Source organism: Leopardus geoffroyi, chromosome B1, assembly GCF_018350155.1.
Source record: "Leopardus geoffroyi isolate Oge1 chromosome B1, O.geoffroyi_Oge1_pat1.0, whole genome shotgun sequence".
NCBI classification, from domain to species: domain Eukaryota; kingdom Metazoa; phylum Chordata; class Mammalia; order Carnivora; family Felidae; genus Leopardus; species Leopardus geoffroyi.
The window spans coordinates 27,804,127-27,823,083 of NC_059327.1; the positions used below are offsets into that span (position 1 = coordinate 27,804,127).

At 42.1% G+C, this 18,957-nt stretch overlaps 1 protein-coding gene across 16 annotated transcripts in view; it reads left to right on the plus strand.

The window, feature by feature from the left end:
• Positions 1–18,957, plus strand: part of RBPMS (RNA binding protein, mRNA processing factor) — a 177,700-nt gene that overhangs the window by 16,128 nt on the left and 142,615 nt on the right. The window lies entirely within an intron of this gene.

Sequence of the window (18,957 nt, forward strand, 5' to 3'; positions counted from 1 at the left end):
TAATTCGCCCGGTAGGTTCCCCCAACATTCCTCAAAGGAAGGGTAGTAATGTATTTCTTCTATTTTAGAGATTAAAATAAAATAATGGTAATGAATCCATTGGATTTTTAATTTATTTGGTTTTTAGGATTGAGCTTCTTTCTAAGATTCCTAAGCCAATTTGTTCACCTAATTGGATCACATTGTGTCCCAAGTTTCTTTTCATTTTTTTCTTACCGGAGAATAAATCTCACCCACATTATCCCCTCCTCTCCTTCCCCCACCCTCAGCAAACGCAGGTAAAGAAACAACAACAACAACAACAAACTAATTCCTTTCTCCACAACTAGTGTTAATATTTTAGTATGTATCTTTCTTATGTCCTTTTTTCACTGTACAAGCACACTCCCCTCTATTTTAACAAAGATGAGATCATACTATGAAAGTGTTTACATTCAATTTTTTTTGAAACTTCGCATTATGTCATGAACATCTTTGCGTGCCAGTGGGTACGTTTCTTATGCCTCGTTTTTTTTTTTTTTTTCCTGCTGCCTCATTTTTAATTTTTCATACTATGCCATAAGGATGTGCCTTAATATATTTTACCTACTCCTTATTGAGCCTGGAGCTTGTTTCCAGCTTTGTGATATAAACAGTGCTGTACAGCCTCCTAGCTAAGTCTGTGGGTGCACCCTTCGTGATTTCCTAAGCTTAAACTCTTAGAACAGGAATTTCTGGGTCAAAGGGCATGCATTCTTTTTAAGACACTTGATGTTTATTGCCAAATCTCAGAAAGCTTGTACTAATTTATACTCCCACCAAGACTATCAGCTGGCCCCTTTTTCCTGCATCCCCTGCCCCTGAAGTTTTTAAATGTTTCAAAGGTTGCTTCTCTACAGTGGAGTTTTTCCATGTTTATGTTGTGTGATTCGTAATTAATAGTCCAGTCTGATCTGTACTTAGATATTACATATTGATTTTCACAGCAACAAAAAATCCCACCCCATTTTGAGACCTCTCCCAATTGTTTCTCATACAGCTGTATGCACTAAAAGGCTTCATTTCTGGAGCTGTCCTTCTTGAGTTCATTTGAACACATTGAAAAGTGTTGACTTTGTGATCTTTGTGTATTAGGTCGTTGATCTGTATTGCTGGCTATAAACTTCATGGCTAGAGATGAGGCCAGTACTACAGGTGTTGTTCTGTGTGCATGTACATAGAATTTCACTGAATCACTCCCAACATTTTTCAGGTGAACCACTAACACTGCCAGTTAAAAACTGAATTGTAAGATGCATCTCGTTTTCAGAGATGTTATGCCGTGGAAAGCCTGTGCCTCAGAACTGGTAGATTTGACCTATCTGCTTTTCTGGTCACATTGTGGGGGTGCTCTTGAGGATAGAGATACTCTTGGACACACCGGTCAGTTTGACAGAAGTTTTGGAGGACAGCTAACTGAGGACATCCGTGGAAGGAGCTTTTTTATAAAGTTAAAACCGTGCCTTTTATTAGGTGTGGATGGAATGTGCAGTGCACCTACTAGCTTGAATGTTTTCCTCCTCTCTAACTTGAGAGTCTGAAGCTCCAGTGTCGAAGTTACTCCAAGTATTCCTCGGTCCAAGTGGCCACCAGGGCACCTCATGTTCCCCACGGGGGTGGTTTTCACTTTGGGTGCCCACAGTGTAGCCAGAACCCCACACTATCTGAAGAGTGAAGCTAAGGTCTCCCTGTACAGGCAGGGCAACGTCAGCCCACAAGGCCTCTTTAATTGTTAACAGAACATTCCTGCAGAGCACACACCCTCCACAAAGCCTACACACATGTTCTTAGAGTGTGACTCTAGGAAACGAGCAGATGTAATGGAAACCTCAATCTTGACTCATCCTGACTCTTACATATGAATGGAATTTGCATCTCATTTAGCATTGAATCTAACAGTCTTTCAGGGTAAATTCCCATGGAGGTCATGAAACACTGAATTTATATGCATGTAATGCCTTTCTCAAAGGAGCTGGAAAGTCTTTTGCAAATAAAAACGTGCCTTCTTTTCCTGGCGGCCTTGATTTCAGTTGACAGCTGGCGAAGGAGTCGGTGAAGGGAACATTGTTCAGTGAAGAGGTTCATCTCCCCTGGGGTACAGTCATTAGTCCTGGCTGAAGACAGGCCTTGAACCCAGCGTTGTGTTGGCCGTTCGGTGGGGATGTAGAGGTGGTTACCGAAAAGCAGTTTTCCTGCCGACTTCCTTTCCTACTTGGAAAGACCTAGTCAACACAGAAAACAATGGGAAAATAATACGAGTTCCTATATAAATTGACAAGTTGCGTAATACAGACCGGGCTTAGAAATTCAAAGAGATCAGTGTGGATTAGAGTAAAACAAGCTTTGTGGAAGAAGGAGCTGAGCCTTGTTGACCTGGCAGGATTGAAATGGGTAGAAATGGGTACTGGGGTAGGAATTACTATCATATATGTATATGGAGGTGGGAACGAACGTGGGTGTATTTATATGGCAAGGAGAAACCTTATTGGCTGTTAATTTTTGATGAATAAATAAGAAAATGATAAAGATCAGGATATTATAAAGAACTTGTATTTGTCAGTTGTCCTTGGCTTCCCCAACTGGGCCTGTTCCATAGATGATAGATCTACAACCTGCAGAACCCAATGCCAATATCGTAAGTCTTTTTTTTTTTTTTTTTTTCCCCCACTAGGCTTACAATAGACTGTTCAGATTAGCATCTGGAAAAATAAAGCATTTTCCTCTTTGACTATTCTCCCTTTCACTTCCTTGATGCAGCTATTTACTCCGTGACCATACTTGTTTGCGTCTTCCTGCTGCTATTCTGGATAGGATAGCATGGCTGTTTATCCATCACAGTGTCTCTTGGCTTTAGAAACCAAACGTAGAATTCCTAGGTGAGTCATTCCAAAGATACTGACCTCCTGCAGTATTGAACTCTGGTGATACAGTGGGCAGCAGACAGACATTGTCCTTGACCTTCCTGGAACTTTTCTGTGTAGTGGGGAAGTGTGTATTGTGCAAATAAAAGCACAAGTCAGTATAGATTCACAAATTGATAAGTGCTGTAAAGCACAGCTCCAGGCTCCTGGGTGGCTCGGTTAAGTGTCTGACTTCAGCTCAGGTCATGGTCTCACAGTTCATGGGTTTGAGCCCCACATCGGGCTCTGTGCTGACAGCTCAGATCCTGGAACCTGCTTCCGATTCTGTGTTTCCCTCTCTTTCCACTCCTTCCCCGCTCATGCTCTGTCTCTATCTCTCAAAAATAAATAAATGTTAGGGGCGCCTGGGTGGCGCAGTCAGTTAAGCGTCCGACTTCAGCCAGGTCACGATCTCGCGGTCCGTGAGTTCGAGCCCCGCGTCAGGCTCTGGGCTGATGGCTCAGAGCCTGGAGCCTGTTTCCGATTCTGTGTCTCCCTCTCTCTCTGCCCCTCCCCCGTTCATGCTCTGTCTCTCTCTGTCCCCCAAAAAATAAATAAACGTTGAAAAAAAAATTTAAAAATAAATAAATGTTAAAAAAAAAATTAAAAAATATAGCCGATGTGAGAAAATTGGGTAACCAGGGGATCTTGTTTACTTTGTTCTAGACCTTGCTTACATCGCTTCTTGTATTTAGTTCTTAACTCTATCATGTGGATACCAACCACCATTATTTCTGATGTACAGGTGAGGACCTGAGGCTCAGAGAGAGGTGAATAACTTGGTCTAGGTCACTAATAAATACCAAAGCCTGAATTTGAACCGATAGCAGTTAGTTAAAAAATCTGTCCTCTTATGCTGAACTTCATTTCCAGTCTGGAAAGAATATTCTTCAGAGAAGTATATTCCAAAGAGATCAAGGGGTCTCTTGAACCTAGTGCCTCTTAGGATTCTGCTTTCACAGAGGAATTTGAGGTACAGGACTTGCCCAAATTCTCAGTGATCAGTAATGTGGCAACTTCTTTTCCAGGAGGTGAGTCACCAAGTGATACATAGCATCTCTAGTTCCCGAAAATCTGGGTTGCCGTGGACTTCACGCCGTAGTCTGCTCTTTTCCATCTTTTCCATCCCCCGGTCTGGACTCCGAATTACACCCCTAGCCTCCATTGCCTTTCTCACATCCCTAGTCCATTCGACACTCATGGCAGATGATTCTTCCAAATGTGTTACTCCCGTAAATCAGCCAGCATCTGAAAACATTTGCAGGTGCCTTGATCAAAAGGGTCTAATGTATATGAAAGTGCTCTGAAGACTGGAGAGCACTGGCCCCACTATTTTTTGTTGTTGTTGTCCTTAGCGGATAAGATCCAGATTTCTTTCGCTGACATTCAGAGCTCCCCATGCTCAGGCCCTTCTCTGCATTTCCAAACTTGTCTGCTCTCTGTCCGTGTGCACAGTCTCCTCAGCCTCCAGCCCAGCAGCTAGTCTAGTGTTCTTTCTTTTAATAACTTTGTTGAGGTACAATTCACAGCTTAAAATGCACCCTTAATTCAGTAATTTTTGGTGTGTTCAGAGTTGTATAACCATCATGACTCTAATCTTAGGACATTTTTGTTCCCCTCACTCAAGGGGAAAAAAAAAAAAAAACCCAAACACCCAAACCTGTGTTCATTAACCCTGCCTCCCAGCCCCTGGCAGCTGCAAATCTGCTTTTTGTCTCCATGGACTTGCCTATTTATGGACATTTTATACAGATAGAATAATACAGTGGGTGGCCTTTTGTGTCTCACTTATTTCACTTAGCATGATATTTTAGGGTTCATCCATGTTGTAGCATGAATTGGCACTTTGTTCCTTTTTTCTTTTCTTTTTTTTTTTTTTTAAAGACCTCTCTGTGCCCTATGGGCTTAAACTCATGTCCCAGAGATTAGGAGTTACCTGCTCTACTGGCTGAGCAAGCCAGGTGCCTCGAGTACTTTGTTCCTTTTTATGGCTGAATAGCATTTCCTTTGCATGGATCTATACCACATTTTGTTCATTCATTCAGTTGATCAACTTTTAAGTTGTTGCCACCTTTTGGGTGCTGTGTTCTTACAAAGGTGTTCTACCTCCAAGTCCCTGATCCTCTGGTGGCTAGAATGCACTCTTCTGTCCTCTCCGTGCACTTACTTTTTTTCCCTTCCAGGCTTACCCTGTGGTTTTCCCTTCCATAGGACGATTATGTCAGTCTCTGACTTAGCTACTGAATGTGCTACCTAGTATATGTACTTATGTCCTTTCCTGCGTATCTATGTATGTTTGGGTGTTGAGCTCATTTTTTTTTTTTTTAAGACTATTCAGCAAATACATATTGAGCACCGGCTTTGTGCTGGACACACAGTAGGCATTGGGGGATAATCAATGGACAAAACTAAGGGTCTTGCTATTGTGGAGACTTGAGATTCTAGCAGAGATTACATTCTAGGTGATTTTAAAAATGTATACACACACATATATAAAATTCTACTCTTGTATACTTCCAGCACCTGATCACAGGATGTTATATGGTGTAGATTGTCAGGAAACCTTATTTGATAACAATTACATTGCAATTTTCTTAATAGAATTATCAAGGCCACTTAATCCCCTCCAACCTGTATAGATAGTGGTCTTATTTCTTACAGGCACTATAATCACAGTTGCCAAATTTATTCGTGAAAGTAAAGAGATGGATGTCAAGTGTCCCCTTTGGAGGATGGAAACCAGCTTGGGGAAAGCAAGTCTCCTATCCTCTTGACATGCCATGTCTTTACTCCTTGCTTGTATCTTCTCCTAGGCTGTTCAAGTAGGAGTCTTAATTACTGTATTTTAAAAAACTTATTCATTTATTTGGGGGGGGGGGGGCAGAAAAGCCCAAGCAGGCTCTGCACTGTCAGCTCATAGCCCCATGTAGGGCTCAAACTCCAGAACCTTGAGATCATGACCTGAGCTGAAACCAACAATCAGATACTTAACAGACTGAGCCACCCAAGTGCCCCAGGAGTCCCAGGAGTCTTAATTATTCTATGGATTGGAATCTTATGGAGACCCTGTGGGAGGTAGAGGAGAGAGGGTGGAGACTGTTCCTCACTGTCAAAGTTGAAAAATCTTCCTCTTCCTTCCTGTTCATTACTAGGAAAGCGTTTACTCCATTCCTGACACAACTTGAGGCGTGCCTGGCCCTGAACGCAGCACCTAAGGAGAGCTGCTGGCTCCTTTACCCATTTGGGCATAAATTAACTGTAGTCAGTCAGGTATCTATCTTCTCCTGTCTCTTGGAAATGATAATAACTGGGCTCTCCCAGGATACTGTGAGAACTAACGAGTTAATATTTGTGGAGGCCTGTGGAAATGTTAAGTGCTCAGTGTTGTTCTTATCTTCTCCCTGAGCATGGTTGCCTTATAAGGCTGTCCACTGGGCCCAGGGACTTCTGTTGGGGAGTTGGGCCAGCCTGTGAGGCTACATGACTGTGGCAGTCCAGGACCTTGTTCCCGGAATGGGTTCAGATTTCCTATTTTAATACTGGCGATACCACTTTTTGCTAATTGCTAGTCAGGCTCTCACAAGTACTTTCCTTCCACTTTGTTACGTCTATTTTTAGCACCCCATCTCTGTGATTCTTTCTTTCTGAAAACCAAGTATAGTAAAATCCACTTGAACAAAATAATCCAAAGTTCTTAAGTTTTCTGGAAAGGTAAGCTACTTATCCCAAGAATTATTTTGAAGTAAATTCATTCTTTTTACCCTCTTAAAAAAGAAATGACAGGGGTGCCTGGCTGACTTTGTCGGCAGAGTACACACATGATTCTTGATCTCCGGGTGGGGAGTCTGAGTCCTGCGTTGAGGGTAGAGTTTACTTCATTAAAAAAAAAAAAAAAAAAAAAAAAAATGCATCCAGTTGGCTCAGTTAGTTGAATGTCCAGCTCTTGGTTTCATCTCAGGTCATGATCCCAGGGTCGTTGGATCGAGTCCCACATCAGCTCCACACTGTGGAGTCTGTTTTGGGATTCATTCATATTCTGTCTCTCTCTCTTTCCCTCTCCCTCTCCCTCTCTCCCCCACCCTTCTCTTCCACTCACATGCTCGCGCTCTCCCAAAAATAAAATCTTAAAAAAAATGTAAAATATGCCAAAATGGTGTTGTTGGTTAAGAAGGATGGGTAGAAGGTTAGACTATTATTTCTTATATCCTTGGTGAGCTTTTAGAAATATCTTGGTCATACCCCTTTTTTTTAGTGTCATCAGAACAACAGGTCATTGGTTACTATCTATGATGGCTCAGTGGACTACCCTCGTTCTCATTAATGATACACTTCTGCTTGCTGGGGCAGGTACCGTGTAAGTAAACATAAGTCCTTTTTAGAGGCAATAAACAAACATTTTTTGTGAGCCTTGGACCTCCTGTATCTCAGTGAATGTTTATAGGCAATCTCTTGTTTATAGGAAATGGTGCAGAGTTGGGGAATTTTGGTTCGGCATTAGTAGTTGTGGGAAGTGGGACAAAGTAGGCAGGGTCTGTGACTGGTTAGCTCATTTGATCAGAACAATATGCTAATGAACCCAAGGTCACTGGACCATGGGTGTGTAGGCCAGCCAGCTTTGCTCTGCTGGGATTCCAGACCTTGGCCAGGAAGCTGGGCAATGTGTGTCACTGGTCATGAAGCCGGAGCAGATAGATCACCAGACCCAGAAAAGGAACTCAAAACACATGTCCTGTGGATTGTAAACTATAGCTCTTTTTTTTTTTTTTTTTTTTAAGTTTATTTATTTTGAGAGAGAGAGTGAGAGAGAGAGGGACAGAGAGTGTGTGAGCAGGGAGAGAGAGGTAGACTCCTAAGCAGGCTCGCACTGTCAACCTAGCGGCCAGGGTGGGGCTCCATCACAGAACAGTGAGCTTGTGACCTGAGCCTAAATCAAGAGTCAGATGCTTAACCAGCTGAGCCACCCAAGGGCCCCAACTATAGCTTTTTAATTAATTTATTTATTTTTAATGTTTATTTTTTGAGTGAGAGAGCACGAGCAGGGGAGGGGCAGAGAGAGAGAGAGAGAGAGAGAGAGAGAGAGAGAGAGACACAGAATCTGAAGCAGGCTCCAGGCTCTGAGCTGTCAGCACAGAGCCCGACATAGGGCTCGAACTCACAAACTGTGATATCATGACCTGAGCTATATAGTCAGAGGCTTAACCAACTGAGCCACCCAGGCGCCTCTAGCTTTTTAATTTATGGAGATATTATAGCAGACATTTTGCAGTTTTTCTTTAAAATTTTTTTTTCTTTCAGGAGTGCGTGGGTGGCTCAGTTGGTTGAGTGCCGACTTCAGCTCAGGTCATGATTTCATGATTTGTGAGTTCGAGCCCTGCGTCGGGCTCTGTGCTGACAGCTCCGAGCCTGGAGTCTGCTTCGGATCCTGTGTCTCCCTCTCTCTCTGCCCCTCCCCCATTCGTGCTCTCTCTCGTAATAAATATTATTAAGCATCCTAGGAAAATAGAGTAAAATATAAGAAACAAATTGCTTGTTATCCCACTACTGACAGGTTTGACTTTTGGATTTTTTTTTTTTTTTTTCTGTTCTTAACATTCTTTCCTTGGTTTCCATGATTCTATGGACTTTCTCTGCCTCTGTGCCCCTGCTTCTACTTTCTCCTTTTCATCTTTTTTCATTGATTTGGTCCATAAATGATAGTATTCCTCAGAACCTCTGTCCTGTGTCTTATTTCTTATTACCCTGCATGCCCTTGGAGGATGTCCTTTGTTCCAGGGTTCTGTCCTGAGCTTCAGAGTCAAATAGCCAGGTGTCTGTACCACCTCCAGTTGGCTGTCTCCTGTGCATTTTGATAAACTCAGCATGTCCAGGACCTGCGATGTCGTTGTCCTCCTCCTCAAACCTCCTGTGTTCCACATCTGCCACTCTTGAGCCAGTTTCCCACCTCTTCCATTTCCCTTCCTAACCAGTCTATCACCAAACGTGACAATTGTGCCTCCCCCAATCTCAAATCTGTTGACTTCTCTCCACCTTTCTCCCTTACCATTCCATTCAGGCTACCAGCAAGGCTTTCTGCACTGCTATACCTACCAGCTGTGCCTCCCTATGGTCCTAGCTCTTCGGGACAGTCAGGGTAACCTTTCAAAACAATGGAAATGTGCCCTGTCATTCTGCTTAAAACCTTTGGCACCCCCTTGCCAGGTAGTCTCCTCTGCAATACTTTGTCCTGCAGACTGGGTTTTTGTCACACTGAATTTCATTCACTGCCCTAATAACATGCCATCTTGTTCACTTATTCGGGAAGCATTTTTAACACTTACCAGGTCAGACACTAGGTTCTGGGAACAGGCTTCAGGGGGATGGGGAGGGATCAAGACAAGTCTTGGAGTGGGCTTGGTTGGGAGGCTGCGATGGCTTTGTCTTTGAGAAAACCCGGGCTAGGACCATGAGGTCAACTGCTTGATGTGTTAGATGGCAGTGCGTGTACACGCTGTGCCTTGCTGGGTGTTCGGCACGTGGACGGCCTGCAGTATTTCGTGTTTCAGGTTGCTTTTCCGCCAGACTTTGAGGGATGGCTCCTTGCTGGAACTGTGCGTGAAGCACATCGTACAGAGGGGAGAACATCTGATTTCTTTATCTAAAATAAGTACTTCTGGGGTTTGTCAGTTTGGTTTTGTGTTCGTTTTCTGCTTAAAATTACTGTGTGTGTAGGGGTACGTTTTAATTCAACACAATGAACCCCTTTTGTAAGATTTCAAGGCCTGTTCTATTGCAATGTGGGATTTTCAGAGTTGGGAAATCCCTGTGAACCAGGACTTAGTCTGGTGTCTGGATATACCGGTGACTTATGAGTTGGAAGAGTTGCGTAGATAGTAGCCCTGTCCCTCCTTCATTTTGGGTTTGTTTCGCATCATCGTCCAGATAAACTAAACAAAATGATAAAGTGTGGATAAGGCCCTCCATTAGTGTAGTCAGTGTTTGTGTAAATGTTAATCCCTAGGAAATAGAACGTTCTTTGCTCTCCAGTCTTAGAGATCCACTCTTTTACTCTCCTTCTGCCCTCTTGATGTTTTCCATTTATTGTTTTTCTTTTGGTGGGGGAAGCTTGTGCTTCATAGGAACACATAGATCTTTTGACCTTATCTAAGAATACAATAAAATCTTGTGTTCGTGATCACTGAAGTCTGTTAAAATGTCGAGATATTTTACTTTCATTGAGACACAGAACGAAAATGATCACATTGACTGGGTATTTAAGCTTTTACCAGAATGTTTGGAATTGTTGGATGCCATCTCTGTTCTTTTTCTCACTGTCCGTGAGAATCTTCACTACTCATTACCAGATAACTGATTATCAGTAGCTGAAATCAACATGGAGACTACTCAGAACACCTGTTTCTCATAAACTTAGAAAGTTGCAAAGAACCATAAATACCATGGCTCCTCATTTTTCTGTGAAAAAAATTACAAAGTGATAAGTACTTGTTATTTAAGATATAAAACTACAGAAGTACATGCAGAAAATAACTTAATGTTCTCAGTCTCCCAGTAATCAGAGTTCATATTTTAATATGCATCTTTCTCTTCATTTAGATGCTGCAGATAAAAATGTTTTCTAACATGCAATACATGATTTGCTCCCTCTATTTTAACTTGACAGTAAATCTTAGATCTCCATATCAGTGTATAGCAGTAGCTCGTTCTTTTTAATAGCTGTATGGTATTTCACTGGATGTACCATAATATATTTCCTGCTGACTGACATTGAGCCTTTTCTAGTGTTTTTGTTGTTACTAATGATATTGCAGGAAGCATCTTCATATACAGATACAGGTGTGAGGTATTTCTAATAAAGTAGAATTGTATTTTATGCATTGTTAGAATTTAACCATACATATTCTTACAATTAAAAAAGGAAAATTTGGGGAGCCTGGGTGGCTCAGTTGCTTAAGCGTCCAACTCTTGTTTTTGGCTCAGGTCATGATCTTGTGGTTCATGAGATTGAGCCCTACATTGGGCTCTGCACTGCTAGGGCAGAGCCTGCTTGGAATTCTCTCCGCCACCCCCCCCACCCCCCCCCCCCCCCGCCACCGCTCATTCTCTTTCAGTAAATAAACCTAAACAAAAATGAAATTTTGTCCATGTGTTCTTTAGGACATATGCTACATCAGTAAATATAATTTATATTTGTGTATATTATGTGTATTTGAATAAATGAACTATATATACTTGGACAGTTTATGGGATTCTTAAGGTTTTGTTTTTTTTTTTAACTATAAGGCATTGTATAATTTACTCTTTAACTCTAGAACTTGAGTATAATGTAAAGATTCCTAGAAATGAAATTTCTGGATGAGTTTTGTGCACTTAATTTTTAAAAAAAAATTTTTTTTTTTTTTTACATTTATTTATTTTTGAGAGACAGAGACAGAGCACATGCAGGATAGGGGCAAAGAGAGAAGGAGACACAGAATCCAAAGCAGGCTCCAGGCTCCGAGCTGTCAGCATAGAGCCCAATGCGGGGCTTGAACCCATAAACCATGAGATCATGACCTGAGCCGAAGTTGTACACTCAGCCAACTGAGAGCCACCCAGGTGCGCCGCCCTTAATTTTTTGATAACGCTGAATTGCCTTAAAAAGACTTACCAATTTATAATGTGGAGCATTCATTTTTCCATATGCTTTCCAACATAGATGTTATCTTTTTTTTCAATCATTGGCTGAAAAAAATTTTATTTTAATTTGTATTTTTATTAATGAAGTTACCATTTTTTTTTTTTTTCAACGTTTATTTATTTTTGGGACAGAGAGAGACAGAGCATGAATGGGGGAGGGGCAGAGAGAGAGGGAGACACAGAATCCGAAACAGGCTCCAGGCTCTGAGCCATCAGCCCAGAGCCCGACGCGGGGCTCGAACTCACGGACCGCGAGATCGTGACCTGGCTGAAGTCGGACGCTTAACCGACTGCACCACCCAGGCGCCCCAATGAAGTTACCATTTTAATACATTTATCAGTTTTCAGTTTTTTAAACAATTTAGTTATCGATATTTTTCTATTAGGGTTGTCTTCATTGATTTCTAGGCAGTCTTTATTGTAAACATTGTCTAATACAGGTATTTTGGAAATATTTTTCCTAGTTTTTTTTTTTTTTTTTAGGTCTTTCAAAGATAGGCTCTAGCTGTCAATGTTACTGTCAGCGTGACTATGTCCTTAAAAATCCAAGCTTATCAATCGGACGAAAAGAAAAAATAGAACTAGTAACAAACTTTAGTAAGGTGGCTGGACAAGATAAACACAAAATCCCAGGAAAGCAGTGTGTACCAGCATAATCAGTTAGAAAACAATGAAAAAGGCAGTTTTGGGGGGAGGGGCAGTAAAAACAAATTTGCAGGACCTACCTGAAGAATACTGTACTCTGAAGGACATAAAAGACTTGAATAAATGAAAATAAAGACTCTCTTCCTGGATGGTATTCTAAAGTTGTCCATTTCTTCCAAGTTTACAAATTAAATACAGTTCCAATAAAACTTTCAAAGTATTTTTAAAAGAAATTGACAAAAAAAAAGAAATTGACAAACTATTTCTAAAGTTCTACTGGACTTCTAAATGTGTATAAAGCCAAGAAAATCTTGAAAAAGTACAGTGAAGGGGGACTAATTCAAAGTGTTAAAAATGTTCTAAAATCATACAATACTAAAGAAGTATGGTATCATAGTTGAAAGAGATCAATCACTAATTGAAATCGAAGACCAGAAAGGTATGTAATGGCAGATTTAAGGTCATAGAGCTAGATAGGGAACTTTTTCATGAAGTATAGAAGTATTTCTCAGTTTTTGAACTGATCATGGGTCCAACTTTTAGCAAAACTCCATTGGGGGATTTTTTTTGTTATGTCAACGAAAAAGTTAGTGTACTTTGGGGGGGAGGGGGTGCCTGGGTGGCTCAGTACATTAAGTGTCTGACTTCGGCTCAGGTCATGATGTCGCGGTCCATGAGTTCAAGCCCCGCGTCGGGCCCTGTGCTGACAGCTCAGAGCCTCCAGCCTGCTTCAGATTCTGTGTCTCCCTCTCACTCTGCCCCTCCCCAGCTCACAGTCTCTCTGTCTGTCTCTCTTTCTCTCTCTCTCTCTGTCAATAAACATTAAAAAAAAAAAAAGAATAAAAAATTGTACTTTGGGAAAATTAAGCACTCAAGGAATCAACTTAAGGACTTTAACAAAGCTTGAATAGAGGTTTAGAAAAGGAAAATGCTCATGCAAGTCTGCCAAGTCTTTGCGAGTTTCATATTCAGTCAGGGGCGCCTGGATGGCTCGGTTGGTTGAGCGTCCACCTCTTGATTTGGGCTCAGGTCCTGATCCCAGGGTCATGGGATTGAGCCCCCCACATCAGGTTCGGCACTGAGCGTGGAGTGTGCTTAAGATTCTCTCTCCTGCTTGCATGCATGCTGTCTAAAAAAAAAAAAAAACAACAAAAAAACTTGGCATCAATTGACAAGGTAGTTAGTATTTTTAGTGATCTTATAAGTTTAAAATATTTGTTTGGAGTCATGAAAATGACCATTTTTCCCCATCCTTTACATTGGTGCGTGTTGTGAAGAGGAGTAGAAAGTACACACATGGGAGGGAATTTAGAGTTTATAATTAACTTGTGTAAAAAAAATTGGCACAGTTTTGTTTTTCTTGTTTTTTTTTTTTTTTTTTTTTTTTTTTTTTGGAGTGGTTTGAGGAGCTGGTCAGCTGCAGAACCTTCTGTTAGCAAACTGATAGCATCTAGGGTGGAGCTAGGGGCGGAAACATGTTTAATCACATACTCACCAACTTCCTGGCATGAAGAAAGTTATCACCAGACAGCAGCTACCAGGCTAATTTAACTTTAGTTCTGGACAGGCCCCTCCGCAGCAATCATTTTTAAAGTAAGTTTCTTAAAATGGAGGCATTATTTGGCTTTCTCCTCCAAGTGACGTTTTCATGAATCCTCCAAAGTGTTTTTGTGTGTGCATATGTGTTAACCTTTAAAGAGTCCTTGAAGTACGGATGTCCTATCCAAATACAGTATTTAGTATCCTTAAATGTGAAAGCACATCACATAGATGACTTCTGAGAAATTTTCTGGGTACCTACTACGTGCAGTACCCTCTAAACAGCACATGGGCGAAGTGGAAAGTATTAATAAACATGGAGTTAGAAAAGGCTAGTTGCTATACCAGATAAAAATACGAGTTATCCCTGGGTTGGAAATTGAAAGAAAATTCTTAGAAGCAGTAGTGTTTGGGCTGCGTTGTGTAGGATTTAATCTGTTGTTTTATACACAAATCTAGGCTTTGTTGAAGCATGGGACCCCATGGCACCTCCTTCTGGGGGAACTTGCCGTGCAAGAGAAACACCAGTGTAGGTTTCTGAACATTTAGACCTATCTGAGAGTAGATTTTGGAAATCCTTCCACTTGGGCTCATTGTCTTCACTTCTCAGTTGTAAACTAAACTCACACCCAAGCAGCCATAGGAAAAATGAAAACAGCTCCTTCTTTAAAAAGAAATGGAAAGGGGCGCCTGGGTGGCGCAGTTGGTTAAGCGTCCGACTTCAGCCAAGTCACGATCTCGCGGTCAGTGAGTTCGAGCCCCGCGTCAGGCTCTGGGCTGATGGCTCAGAGCCTGGAGCCTGTTTCCGATTCTGTGTCTCCCTCTCTCTCTGCCCCTCCCCCGTTCATGCTCTGTCTCTCCCTGTCCCAAAAATAAATGTTGAAAAAAAAAAAAATTAAAAAAAAAAAGAAATGGAAAGATCACAAGTTCTTCATGGTATTGAATAGATGTGTTTGGCTGAAACAAAGCTGCATCTTCGACGAATATTTGTTTATGTCTATTGTTTGTGCCAGAGGAAACTCTTTACAGCAGGGACTCCTATTTATTGCCGTGAGCCCCTGTGGAATTCACAGTTCATTTTGTAGAGATAATTTATCTGTTCATTTCATGTATCCAAAGTGGCCTTGAGAACTAGGACCTGCCTCAAAGGCCTGTGATCAGTTGCAATGTATGTTACAAAGTGCATGCCTTATACCCTCCGTGTGGTGGTAATAAGAGTTGTTCAGCCTCATTTGCGGTCTCTCTATCCCCGGTACCGAGTCACCCTGGGCTTTGCTATCTGGTTTCCCAGCCATCCAGTTATTTGTCCACTAGTGCCTTACCAGGCCTGTCTTTATTCTTACTATGGCTGGAGATCCAGACTCTAAAACATCTGTAGTATTTGTCCCTTATCTGTTTGTGTGTTCTGTCACCTTGCGGATATTTATAGGCCCCCGGTTCTGCTTTCGCCTGAAGACCCTGCCGGGCAGCACTTGGCAGCTCTGTGCTCTTTGTGTATGTTGCCTTTGGTTGCCTAGCTACCTGTGAGGGAACCTGGTGAGCACGGGTCTGCAAGGGGAAACCTGGGAGTTTTTGGCATGGGTGAGGCTTCCAGGAACTGAGGGGAAACCCACTGTGGGATGAATGGCCACTTCTTCCATTTCTTCCCTACAGCCTTTCCTCATTTCTTTCCTCTTCTGCTTCTAGCTCTGGCCCACTGGTGCCTGTCAGGACCACAGAATCTGTGGACTAAATTGGCCAAGGGTTGGGTGGAGGGGACATCCTGGAAAGAGAATATCTTAGTTTAGATTTTCAGGGACAGAGTCGCACGGGTCAGTTGAGAAGAACAGCATGATGGTGAAGAGCTTCCGTTGGATCTGCATTCAGAAAATTGAGAGGAGCTTTCCATTGCTTTGAGCTTGGGAGTGCACCATTGTAGGTTTTGAATGCGAGTTTCCTGGCTGTCCTTCATTATCTTGGGCAAGCTACTGAATGTCTCTGAGGTTAGTTCTTCCTGTGTAAATTGGGAATAACGAGATCTACAAGTAGGGTTGGATACAGATTGTAGCAAAAATTAGGGAGAAAGCGTGTCTCACTAGAATTTAATGTGTTCAGCACATGCAGAGCTATCTGGAAAGGGGTTCTCCTTGGAAAGTGGATGAGGACAGGTTATTAAAAATCAGCTGAGATTTTGTGACATTGGACACCTAATTATAAACCAGTTACTGAAGGTGCATGGTTATGTTGGACTCGTAACTAGGTTCATAGTCTGTTATGCTTGCTAGTGACTTTTAACCTCTCTAAACCTTCGTTTCTTCATCTCTTTGTAAGAGAATGAGGATGATAAAGCTTCATGGAATCACAAGGTAATGTATACAAAACACATGGCACAGTGAATCTGATCTAGAAAGGAAGCTCTTATTTTTACTTCACACTAAACTTTAAGAGCAATTTATGCTGTAATAACAATGACATCATTGGCTCTCCTTGGCACTGTTCAGCTTCCAAAATTTCTGCGCCTCTTGCATTATTTTCCCAGAGAAAACACAACAATAGCATCAGCCCATTATTAAATAGTAATGCTTTACTCCATTATTACTTTAGAAATTTCTATCCTCCTTCAAAAGTTCAGTCTGCATTCCTCAATATTTCAGTGTAGGGGTGCCTGGGTGGCTCAGTCGGTTGAGCATCTGACTTCGGCTCAGGTACGATGGCACGGTTCGTGGGTTCGAGCCCTGCATTGGACTCTGTCCTGGCAGCTCAGAGCCTGGAGCCTGCTTCGGATTTCTCTCTCTCTCTCTCTCTCTCTCTCTCTCTCTCTCTTTCTCTCTCTCTGCTCCTCCCCCGTTTGCTGTCTTTCCCCCTCAAAAATAAACATTAAAATAAAATTAAATAAATTAAAAAAAATATTTCAGTGCATGTAAGCATGAGTCTTACTCTGTCAGTATTCTCTGTTCCTGTGTAATTAAGATGTGTTATGTACAATGACTTTAACTTGTTTATCCCTAATATCCAGCATGGTGATTAACGTGTGGTAGGACATCACTGAATGTCTCTTGAGTTTAATTTTGCTTTCCCGATTTTTAAAATATTTTTCATTCCATTGACGGTTAAAGTATTTGCAGTGTGGTGATTATTTTCGGTGTTTTATTTCACATTGAACATTAAATTAACTCTGGATATTTGCCTGTTACTGGACTTGCCTTCTTTCTCAGTTTTGTTGGAATAGCTAGTTTCCTTAACCAAGGAATTACGGTATGATTTAGCATACTTCTCAAATACTAGCTAGGTTCCAGACACTAAACATTAACGTCTGAGTTCTCATAACAATCCTGTAACGAGGCACAGCTATGATCTTCATTTTATACTTGAAGAAATAGAAGAGAGGATAAGTAACTTGCCTGAACTCACACAGCTTCATCATAAGGCTGGCATTTGAACCTGGGCTGCTGTTGACTCCAGCACTGACTTTTTGTTTTTTAAGTTTTATATATTTATTTTGAAAGCGAGCAAGCAGGGGAGAGGCAGAGAAGGGGGAGAGAGAGAGAGAATGTCAAGACAGAATCCCAAGCAGACTCCTCGGTGTTAGCATAGACCCCCTATGTGGGGCTTGCACTCATGAACCATGAGATCATGACCTGAGCGGAAACCAAGGTCAGTCGCTGAACTGACTGAAGCACCCAGGTGCCCCTCAGCACTGGTATTTTTTTTTTTTAAGTTTATTTATTTATTTTGAGAGAGAGAGAATTCCAAGCAGACTCCACACTGTGAGCTGGGAACCCTACGCTGGGCTCGAACCCACGAGATCACGACCTGAGCTGAAATCAAGAGTCAGATGCTTAACTGACTGAGCCGCTCAGCACCACCTCCCCCACTCCCAGCACTGGTATTCTTACCCACCATCTGCTCCTTGCCACCTAGCATGCTAGGTACCTGAAGGCTTCTGTCTCTTTCATGACCTGTTGCCTTTTCATGACCTGTTGCCTATATTGCCTTGACCTGTGCACTGCTTTAGAGATGGCAGCATGGGCTGAACAGCAATCAAGTGAAGTCTAACAACAGAAGATGTGTATGTGGAAAGGTTGGTGATGTGTGTCGTCATGTGATGATGATGACAGATGCTGGGTTGACTGTTTATGTTCCACCAGGGCCCAAATCGCCAACCTGTGAACAAGGTTTCATGTGTTCAGACTCCAGGGTGATGATTATTCCTCAGGGGCCAGTCATCCTTTTAATCTTGTGGTAGAAAATTAAAGTGTGTTTCACTGAAGTGTGGTTTATTTTTAAGTTTTCTTTTAAATATTAGTTGAGAAGTTAATTAAGTACCTGGCCTGGGGATCCAGCTTTTTGAATTTCATCACTGTTTTCACCGTTTTAGAGAGAAGGTTTTCCTTAGGAAAATTAGAAATTGGAGGTTTTGTGTCTTATCGGTAAATCATGAACATTTGGGGCTCTGAACAGGTGGTAGGCTATGACCTGAATCACGTTAGGCAAGCAATAACAACCTCAGATCTTAAAGGCCTTTTGAACAGAATCTGAAGTTACACTGTTTGTCAGAGTTTTAAGTAAGGCCCAAGAAGGAGGGAGGGCTTTGCGGTGTGTCGTGTCTTAGGGGGTTGCCAGAGGTGTTGGAAGTTGTATGGAGAGCGCTGATTGTTTTTTCGGGCCATGGATCACTTTGAAAATCTGGTGAAACGTACTGGTATTCTCCTCAGAAAACAAACACACACACACACACACACACACACACACACACACACACACACTGCTGTTCCTGACCCCTTAAGGACCACGCACCTAGGCTGTAGAGTTTATGGCAATTCATCCTGGGGGCCAATTTACTGCCCTTTCTCCTGTGTGCCCTCTACTGCCTAGATAGCCTGGTTCTAAAATTCGGCTAACTGGTTGGTTTATTATATTATTGTTTGCATCCCAGGACTATTTGTACTTTAGAGTCTTATTGACTCTGGGGGAAGTGAGTCTTGGAAGAGAAGAAAAACATTCCCTCAGACCCTACCAGGTATTGTCACTGTAGGAGAGAGCTGTTATAGGGGACCCTGCTTTCTAGCTGCCATAGCCAGATAGGAACAAATGCTGAAAGGGGTCTAGTTCGCTAGTCTGTAAAAGCTCCCCATTCCTGCCCTGCCTTCCCTCCCCTCCTGGCACACTGGAGCTTTCTCACCTTTATGTACCTTGGCACATG